The sequence below is a fragment of the Pinus tabuliformis genome, chromosome J (genome assembly GCF_031772625.1).
Source record: "Pinus tabuliformis cultivar Carrire ecotype Pingquan chromosome J, CPIR1, whole genome shotgun sequence".
Lineage (NCBI taxonomy): Eukaryota > Viridiplantae > Streptophyta > Pinopsida > Pinales > Pinaceae > Pinus > Pinus tabuliformis.
Genome location: NC_142295.1, coordinates 38,175,777 through 38,187,018, shown reverse-complemented (window position 1 = coordinate 38,187,018; position 11,242 = coordinate 38,175,777). Strand labels below are relative to the sequence as shown.

Genomic DNA, 11,242 nt, shown 5'->3' with positions numbered 1-11,242 from the left:
CTAAGCTCATTATGTCCATGGGAAAATTTTCACTTCAACCCATTTGGACAGGTTCCATTTTTCTCATAATGCATGGACAACTTGATTTTATAATTCTTTACCCCATCAAAAATGTTGGAACTTATTGCATTTCCATGAACTCTTTCTAGTTTCTGACCAAAAAGAGGAAATACTTGCTAACCCTTCTGAATTTCTTCTTCTGAGTGAGAAAAATGACAATCAGTTCCCCCCTCACTCTTCTTGTTAGCCTGATAAAAATCGAAAAGAACATATTTGTATGGAGGTAGTGTAACTATCTTAGTAACAAGTATCTCATTCACATTCGAAGTTGAATATGAACTATTTATATGCTTCGAAACCCTTACAAAAAATAGACCCAATTAACTAATAGGGTTTTATTTACAAAGAATTGATCCAAAAGCTCTTGTAGAGTTCCCCAATGTTATGGCCCTAGACATGAACCAGTACCAAGAGAGACTTTATGCATATGAAGAATGCACTTCTAAATAATGACGATTTCAATAACAAGGATGGCATTAGGAGTGGAATTTCTTAGTAGTCTACTAATTTTTGTATATTTCAATAAATCATGCTAGAATCCAAATTTAACCCACAAAATTTGATAAATTTAAGCTAGAAAAAAGTTAATGTAGTTGTAAAGAAGATGCCAAATTTAAGCTAGAGAAATTTTACTGTCCTCACAAAATTAGATCAAATTCAACCCTTTTTTTATCAAATTCATGATTTTAATATTCCATGTTATTGAATTCAACTTTTTTGTGTTAAACACAAACGCATCAAGCACACTCATACACATAAACACATCACTTGAATTGCATACACCTAAATCATGCAAACTTGCCTTTGATATTTGGAAAGGGCATCCAAATACCGACACATGTACTCCTTTGAATTGCATGCTTCCAAAATAAAATAAAATGATAATTTGAGTAGACTTACACGAAGAGGGATGATTTGATAAAATGGCCTTTGGGTTCTAAAAGCTCTCATAAATTGTATTAGATTTGGAGGCATCATAACATTGAGAAACACATAAGGTGGAAAACTTCCAACAAAGACCTCTAGAGAATTCACATCATCAAATTCCTCACTAGAATAAGATCCTAGAGAAGATGTAGCTGAAGGCTGAGTTCCAACTCTTGCGCCTGATAGAAGACTTGATGAAGCTGATAAAGGCCTAAGCTCATTGTGTCCATAGGAAAATTTGCACTTCAACCCATTTGGACAGGTTTAATTTTTCTCATAATGCAAGGAAAACTTGATTTTATAGTTCTTTACCCCATCATAAATGTTGGAAATTATTGCACTTCCATGAACTATTTCTAGTTTATGACCAAAAAGAGGCAATACTTGCTGACCCTTCTGAAGTTCTTCTTATGAGTGAGAACACTGACAATTAGTGCCCCACTCACACTTCTTTTTAGTCTAATAAAAACGGAAAATAACATATTTGTATGGAGGCAGTGTAAATATTTTAGTAACAAGTATCTCCTTCACATTCAAAGTTGAACCTGAACTATTTATCTGCTTGAAAACCCTTACAAAAAATAGACCCAATTAACTAATAGGGTTTTGTTGATAAAGAATTGATCCAAAAGCTCTTGTAGAGTTCCCCAATGTTATAGCCCCCAGACATGAACCAATACCTAGAGAGACTTTATGCATATGAAATTTGCACTTATAAATAATGATGATTTCAATAATAAGGATGCCATTAGCTTTGTAATTTCTTAGCAGTCTACTACTTTTTGTATATTTCAATAAACTTTTCCTCCTAGAACCCAAATTTAACCCACAACATCTGATAAATTTAAGCTAGAAAAATGTTAATGTAGTTGTAAAGAAGATGATAATTTAAGCTAGAGAAATTATATTGTCCTTGCAAAATTAGATCAATTTCAAACCTTTTTATCAAATTTAGCATCCATGTTATCGAATTCATCATGTTTGTGTTAAACACAAACTCATCAAGTGCACTCATACACATAAACACATCACTTGAATTGCATACACCTAAATCATGTAAACTTGCCTTTGAGATTTGGAAAGGGCATCCAAATACCGACACCTGTACCTACATCCATCAATGGAATCAACCTTGAAAATTTGGCATTCCTGACAAATTAACAATCAATCAACGAAACATTCCTAACAAATTAACAATCAATCAAGGACAAGGTTGAACAACATTTAGTGTTCATTAATACACCATCAAACCATAGAAATAGAAACAAAGATATGCAAAATGCAGTGATCAAATAACATTAAAAAGGGTTTTCACAAGAATATCGCGCCCCCGAGACCTTTGGTCGATTGAATACCAATGGGCAACCGAGGAATAGGTAGTTTAATGAAATCTTTGGTGACATTCATACATTATAGAAAATTGCATAAAGGTATACAAATCTTCGCAAGAAATATCAACCGATTTGTATCTACATAGCACTTTTGCAAATGAGCATCTTAGAGTTTGCCACTATAGATGCTTGTGGTCTAAATCCTCCGAATTTTGGCTCTCATTCCATTTGATCACATCCAATTTCTGATTGGCCCTACTTGACATGGGCTCATTTCATTCTCCTCATAATTCAAGGTGGCAATCTCAGGACAGTTTCCCATGATGATACATTGCAGTGCAGTGGACCAAAATTCTTTGTCCTCATCGGAAAAATGAAAAATGTAGGTAATAGAATTTTTAATTGGTAATAGAATTTGATCATGAGTAAACAAGTAGAGCGAATCAAAGACCAAGATTTTTTAATTCCAAAAATATATAACTAATTAGGAGCAGCATTAAATATCCTCGAATTATTAGCAGCTACAAAATAATATTTGTTCCCAAATATTACGTCTTTTATCAAATTGAAATTCAACACACAAAAGAGGGGCTTTACCAATCTCAGTGAAATATTCATGGTCAACAAAGTTACAGATTCGATTCCTACAAAAAATCAACAAACTGAGTCTTTCTTTGATAGTGCTGAAAACAAATGCCCTGTTAGGACAAAACCAACATATTGAGTCTTTTATCTGACAGTTCTGAAAACAAATGTTCTGTTAGGACAAATTGGTGCATGAATTCTCTGACCTAAAGGCCTAAGCTCATTGTGTCCATGGGAAAATTTTCACTTCAACCCATTTGGACAAGTTCCATTTTTCTCATTATGCATGGACAACTTAATTATATGATTCTTTACCCCATCAGAAATGTTGGAACTTACTGCATTTCCATGAACAATTTCTAGTTTCTGACCAAAAAGAGGCAATACTTGCTGACCCTTCCAAAGTTCTTCTTCCGAGTGAGCAAATTGACAATCAGTTCCCCACTCACACTTCTTGTTAGTCTGATAAAAACAGAAAATAACATATTTGTATGGAGGCAATGTAACTATCTTAGTAACAAGTATCTCCTTCACATTCAAAGTTGAGCCTAAACTATTTATATGCTTGAAAACCCTTACAAAAAATACACCCAATCAACTAATTGGGTTTTGTTCACAAAGAATTGATCCAAAATCTCTTGTAGAGTTCCCCAATGTTATAGCCCCTGGACATGAACCAGTACCTAGAGAAACTTTATGCATATGAAGAATGCACTTCTAAATAATGATGATTTCAATAAGAAGGATGCCATTAAGAGTGGCATTGCTTAGTAGTCTACTAATTTTTGTACATTTCAATAAACTTTCCACGCTAGAACCCAAATTTAACCCACAAAATTTGATAGATTTAAGCTAGAAAAATGTTAATGCAGTTGTAAAGAAGATGATAAATTTAAGATAGAGAAATTTTACTGTCCTCACAAAATTAGATCAAATTTAACCTTTTTTTTATCAAATTCAGCATTTTAATATTCCACGTTATCGAATTCAACACTTTTGTGTTAAACACAAACTCATCAAGCACACTCATACACATAAACACATCACTTGAATTGGATACACCTAAATCATGCAAACTCACCTTTGAGATTTGGAAAGGGCATCCAAATACTGACACATGTACCTACATCCATCAATGGAATCAACCTTGCATATTTTGCATTCCTTGCAAATTAACAATTAATCAACGACACATTCCTAACAAATTAACAATCAATCAACGACAAGGTTGAATAACAGATAGTGTTCACTAATACACCATCAAACCATAGGAATTGAAACAAATATATGCAAAATGTGGTGATCACATAACGCTAAAAAGGGTTTTCACAAGAATATCATGCCCCCGATGCCTTTGGTCCATTGAATACCAATGGGCAACTGAGCAACAGGTAGTTTCATGAAATATTTGGCATTCATACATTATAGAAAATTGCATCAAGATGCACAAATATTCACAAGTAGTATCAACCCATTTTAATCTACATAACACTTTTTCAAATGAGCATCTTAGAGTTTGCCACTATAGATTCTTGTGGTCTAACCCTTCCGAATTTTGGCTCTCATTCTGTTTGTTCACATGCAATTTCTAATTGGCCATGCTTGACATGGTCTCATTTCATTCTTCTCATAAATCAAGGTGGCAATCTCAGGACAGTTTCCCATGATGATACATTGCAGTGCAATGGGCCAAAATTCTTCGTCCTCACCGGAAAAATGAAAAGTGTAGGCAACAAAATTTTCAATTGGTAATAGAATTTGATCATGAGTAAACAAGTAGAAGGAATCAAAGACCAAGATTTTTTAATTCCAAAGGAGTAGCATTAAATATCTTTGAATTATTAGCAGTGACAGAGTAATATTTGTTCCCAAATATTACATCTCTTATCAAATTGAAATTCAACGCACAAAAGAGGGACTTTACTGATCTTAGTGAAATATTCATGGCCAATAAAGTTACAGATTCGATCCCTACAAAAAATTAGCAAACTGAGTCTTTCTTTGACAGTGTTGAAATGAAATGCTTTGTTAGGACAAATTGTTGCATGAATTCTCTGACCTCAAAGAAAGGTACAAGTTACTATCTTTGAAAAGCTAACAAGAATAATGTAGATGACTAAAAAGATAGGGTTAAATTATAACATCTACATGGAAGACATTGCCGATGCGGTCTCCGACATTGAAGGTTGGATACATGGAGAGGGAAGGAATGTCTCTGGGTTCTGCCACAAACTACTTGAAAATTAGGGATATGGAAATTGCCCTACAAGGGTCTTTGCATCATTTGAGCTTATATGAGTCCACCAAGGAAACCAACTCAATCTCTCACTGCCACTCTTCTACTCAACAGTCTTTGACCATTTCTATGTTTCCTTTTCCAGTAGGGCATTGTCTTCCTCTCCTATGTCCCCTTGATCGTCATTGCTCAAACTACAAGAATTTACGATGTTATCCCTTCTTGTGGGCTTGGTAATGTCCAAACCTTGAAAGAATTCACTACAAGGAACCCATTTCAAGCCCTAGAAAAAAGGTATCATGGTGGATGACGTAAGCCTGAACATGGAAGCTCCCCCACCGAAGAAAACCACATAGACCAGTCAAGGTAGGCGACGTTGTTGGGGTTTTGATGAACGAATTTAAAGATATCGGAGGAGGACACTGAGAGCACAACAAGTTTGGAACAAGTATTTTCTCCAACAATGCGCGCCCATCTCTCATATTTTGCACGCCCTTCTATGGTATTCTTCCTATTCGATAATGAACAATACTCAAGCTTGCACTCCCTCAATGTGGCCACAACCTTCTTTGCCCATAAACCTGTCAATCGCCCATAAACACTAACATGGATTGTTCTTTTCATATGAGGGCAGCACAGTCTCGACCTTCTTCACCCATAAACCTTGATAGGGTATGTTCTTCTCATATGAGGGCGACATGGTTCTTCGCCCATAAACCCTGAGGGTGACGATGACAATATATTTCGAGTGCCCTGTGAGAGTTTGCAAGCTCCAGCAATAAAAGCAACAAATAAGATAGGGAAAAAGATATATGACCTATGCTTGGTAGGTTATCAATAATTGTTCCTTCCAACTACCTTCACCTTCCAACTACCTTCACCTATGATGATCAAACCACTTAACATCTTTTAATCATCTAACATACAATCCAAAAATACAAAATGATGACAAGTAGGTAGCAAGAAATTCTTTTAAAAAAACGCCTTACAACATAATTAACACTTTAATATTACATTAATAAATAATAAGGTTACATTAATAAATAATTGATTTCATAATTTAAAAAAAAAAATCCAAATTCATTAATTTCAAATATTTTTTAAAATTTAATTTATATAAATGCTAATAAAAAGAGGTAACATCAAAGCTCACAAAGAGGTCAGTGATAACCTCACTCAGTCTAAAGTTTTAGATATTATTTAGAGATTGTAAGGAATCTTTATCAAACGAAAAGGTTGGACCAACCAAAGCTCGAAGATGATCGGATAAATTGATGGCCGAGGCAGACGTAGCCTAAATTTAGTATTAAACTCGAGATTTCTGCACGTGTTGTTCAACTACCAAATTTTAAACTCAAGATTTCTGCACGTGTTGTTCAACTACCAAATTTTAAATTATTAAATATAATAAATAAAATGTTTAAAAAATAGGATAACAACATACCTTGACCAGTTTCCAGGATAAGACTCGGCAAATTCATGAACCACGACACCATCCGCCACATTTGAAAAGAAGTTAATTTTGATTAATGTTGGGTCAAATATGAGGTGGGTGGGTCAAAGCCAGGATATAAAATATTAATCTTTCTCACCAAGGAAGGAGGGTGCTGTAAGGAATGCCCGTCATAAATAGAGTTTATGAGAAGCTGATAAGGTTGTTATTAGTTGATTCTAGATTATTTATTTTTTGATTTTGATAATGTTTTTTTGATTAATTACATTATAAATTATTGGTCATATTTTGAATTATCTACTATGATTTATTTTCACCATAAAAAATATCAAATAATCCAAAAAAAAATACCAAATAATCTGAAAACGTTACCAAATATCAAATAATCCAAAAAAAAATACCAAATAATCTGAAAACGTTACCAAAAATAGTATAAATCTAAAATCAAATAAGATTTTAATTCTTTTTTAAGCTCATTTATCTTACACATACATCTAATCATTATTATTTAAAACCTACAAACCATTAAATACAAATCTTTTTAATGTTTAAATCATCAAAATTATAATATGTAAAAATCATCTTTTTAATTTTTCAATTAAACATCACATAAACCAACCAAATATATATATTTTAATTTAATAAACCAAATTAATCAAAATAATCATTAATAACCATCAACTTCATAGACAAATTATGCAAATAACAAAACATTATTGTCTACAACCGTACGATAAAGTGAAAAACTTCGACTCCACGGAATATGATTGTCCACCATTTTCATTTAATATAATATGGATATATGTGGGTCAAGGTTGCACATGCGCTCTCGCTTCAACTGGAGCGCTTCATTTTGCTGTATTAACTGTCAAACTGCTTTTTGGTTTCGGACCTCACGGGCTTTCTTTATCTGGCTATACCTGTTTTTCTCAGGTTATGCGGCTTCTTATGCTTATATGCATATCCTTCTTTCTTCTATTTGGATCCATGTCTCGGCAGTCTCTGTTTTGGACCGCTTCAACAAGCTTTACATGTTTTGTATTACAGATCTTTGTATTTCAGATCTTTATATGCCATTCATATAATCTATATAGATTTTCTTTCTGAAAAAAAAGGTTGTCCCCTTTCATTCAATAATTGAATCCATTCATCCAGGGCCGGCTAACCGAACCAAAAATGAACATATATAATTGAATCCATTCATCCAGGGCCGGCTAACCGAACCAAAAATGAACATATGTGTTAAATGACTTGACTTTGACCGTTAACTTTAAACCACACGTTCCATATTAGCAATTGCGTTTGACCATTTCCTGTGCAAAATTGTCCCCATTAAGATCTTATAAATTTCAAACAAACTTTGAACAAAGAGCACAAGCAATTTCGTCTGACCATTTCCTCTCCAAAATTCTCCCCAAAAAGATCCTATCAATTTTAATCAAACTGTATCGTTTTCTTTTAATTAACTATAAATGGTATCTTTTTTTATTAATTATACAGATAAATATTAAATTTCATTTTACAAACCGATCATTAATTAAATAATTATATTTGTTATTAATTTGATTAATTAAAAATTTAAAAATCAATTAATTACATAAAAAAATAATTTCATATTTTTAATTATATTTTTCCAAATAAATAAATAAATAAAACAAATTTATTTATATTCTAACACATTTTTATTATCAAAGTTCGTTTTTCTGGGCTTTTTAAAGTTAAATTCCCAACATGAAATTTTTTATTGTTAAAAATTTAATTTTTTATAATTAAATATATCAAATAAATAAAAAAATATTTACCATATACTTAATTAATTTTTTTTATTAGAAAGTTCAAGATAGTCAAATGTAAATTGAGTTTTTTTGGAGAGCATTTTTATTTCTTATTTTAGCAGTTGTCTATTTGGAAGCCTTTCCAGTGGGTTTTTCCTATCAAAATCCGGCAGCAATTTATTGGAATCGCAAGTTTGATAGCTAGTTTCTGCACAATCAAAGCGTCCCAGGGTTTTCCAGGGTGCTGAATCCAAATATATAGTTAAAAAACCATTTTAACTGCAACAAATCAAGATTTAACCGCAATTTCTTCCGCTGTCATCGGAATCTCCAAAAAGTCGCATTATAGACAACTCCCTTATTTTATTTCTTAAAATCTAAAATTGTATAGAAAGAAGATAAGATTAAAAATAATAAAATAAAAATCTGAAATAATATATAAAAAATAACATTAAAAATAATAAATTTAATTTAGTTAATTTTTATCATTTCTTTAAAAATTTAGTCATATATCATAAGATATGAAATATTATATATTAATGTTATTTTGATATTTATCAACTAAATATATTTGATCAATTATTTGATATTTATCAATTGTTTAATATAATTAATGTAGTTAATATTTATCAATTGTTTAATATAATTTATATAACTACATTAATTATATTAAAAACATTAATTTTTAATTAATTAGTTTTTTAAATAAATATAATTTTTAATTAAAATTATTTGATAATGTAGTTATATAAAAACATTAATTGTATGATAAATCTGCTCGCTTCAACGATATAAGATGTATTATGATTCTTCAACGGGATTCTTTTCCCCCACTGAAAAAAACATTAATTTTTTAATTAATTAATTTCTTAAATCAAAAAATTTGATAAAAAAATCCTTCTACGCTGTTTTTTCTAATTATCACTGCGAAACCGTGCAAAGGTAAACCCTGAGCTCACTAATCCATAACCGCTTTATCGTTCACCTAGTCCTTTGCTGAAATCGCATGCTCAGGACTTTTGACCATTTCGTGTCAAGAACACATATAAGCGAGGTAAGAATAAGTGTAACGATTTCATGATTACATACATATAAAGCACATCAATATAGATCCAGCTAGATAGAGATATTTTAAGCACAAAAAAATTTACATCTCAATTATTTTTTGGATTGTTCTTGATATTTAATATATCTACATTCAAGATGGATCCATAATAGTGATTAGTGTTTAATATATTTACATTCAAGATGGATCCATAATAGTGATTAGTGTTGAATGAGTGAACTTGTTATGCTCCATTTTTTAATCATTATTGTGGTTTAATGGATTGAAAATTCTTTATGGAACATTTTATCTCTATTATCTTATTTCATTTTTATTATCATTATTATCTTATCTTAAAATGGGACTACTTAGCCAAGCAACTCTCACAGATTGGGTGTATTTGACACATAAGAACCATTGATGTAAAGAGTTAAGGTCAAGTTGAGAGACTAGAGCCAAAATAAAATCAAAGTTAGAGTCATGTCAACGTCATAAATCAAGTTATATAAATCATGTTATGTAAATCATGGAATTGATGCGTCAATTAAATTTTCCAAACCAAAGTCATATGTGTCTTGTTCCGGTCTTGATCAACTCCACCAAGAAACATATTTTTGTAAGCATGAAAATGTATGAAGAAGTTGCAATTATCTTGTTGCTTGGAGATGTTCTCTTATAAGAAGAAAATTTATGTAGGTATTACAATATAAGATTTAGATGAAGAATGAAGAATGGTGACAAAATAAATGAAGAAGAAGATAACTCCATGAATAAAGTAGAGTGATGAAGAAAAGAGGAAGGCTCCATGAAAGAAGAAGGCAAGAGAGAAAGATGAAAGAAGAATGTATAAAGAAGTTGATGCAGGATGATGACAAAGAGAATGGACCCTAGACTTGAGAAGAAAAAATGTATGAAGAAGAATGCAACAATGCAACAATGCAAGACTAAGGATAAAGGAATAAATTTGATGCAACAAGAATAAACAGTAGAAGCAACAAGAGAAGAAGAATCGAAAGAATGAAGTAATTGGAAAGGAAGATGAGAGAGGTGAAAGAAGAAGGAAAAGGAAGATGAATATATAAACAAAAAAAACATGAAGCAAGTTAAATAATAGTACTATGTGTTCAAAATTGAAATGGAGATGCAATGAGTCCATGAAAACAATATCCCTAAAAGGTTTAATGGCCCCTAATGTATAATGTAAAAATGAAATGTTTGGCCTGAATTGAAATTGAAATTGAATGTACTTGAGTAGCTGTAATACTTGATGAGGCAAGTACACCTCCTATTGAAGAGACAATGGTACTCAATAACAACTTGTCATGAAGGAAGATGTGGTGTTGAATAACCACTTCTTTTGATTGTTGTGAGAGAGGTTGGTTTGTGGTCATCTGAAACCAATTGCATTGTGGCAAGAAGCCACTTAAAATTTGTATGGTTAATGGTAATCCTGAAAACACACGTTGATAAATGATGTTGATGGTGTAGGGGGAGTTTATTGTATAAATGCAGAGATAAGTTGTTGAACTATGTACTAGAAAATGTTTCCTACAGAACTAGTGAATACAACATCTAGCGACCCATGTATTCTAGTGGATGGTAACTTTTGTATATTGACTTCAACAAACAATTTAGTTATGTTTTCGCAGGTACGAGATGAAGGATGAAGATAAATGAAGACGAAAGGAAAATGTGAAAGATGAAGAGTGAAGAAGATTGAAGATGAAGATGGGACCAGTTCAAAGGATAACTGAAGACAGAGAATTCACAAGTACTCGTTAAGGGGGAGTATGATGGAATAACTCCTACTTGTGAATAATATTTAATATC

General features: G+C 31.9%; 1 pseudogene; it reads right to left on the bottom strand.

Annotated features, from left to right (window-relative positions):
- Positions 1-5,033: 5,033 nt before the first annotated feature.
- LOC149225331 (putative thylakoidal processing peptidase 2, chloroplastic) lies at positions 5,034-5,839 on the bottom strand (annotated as a pseudogene).
- Positions 5,840-11,242: the final 5,403 nt, after the last annotated feature.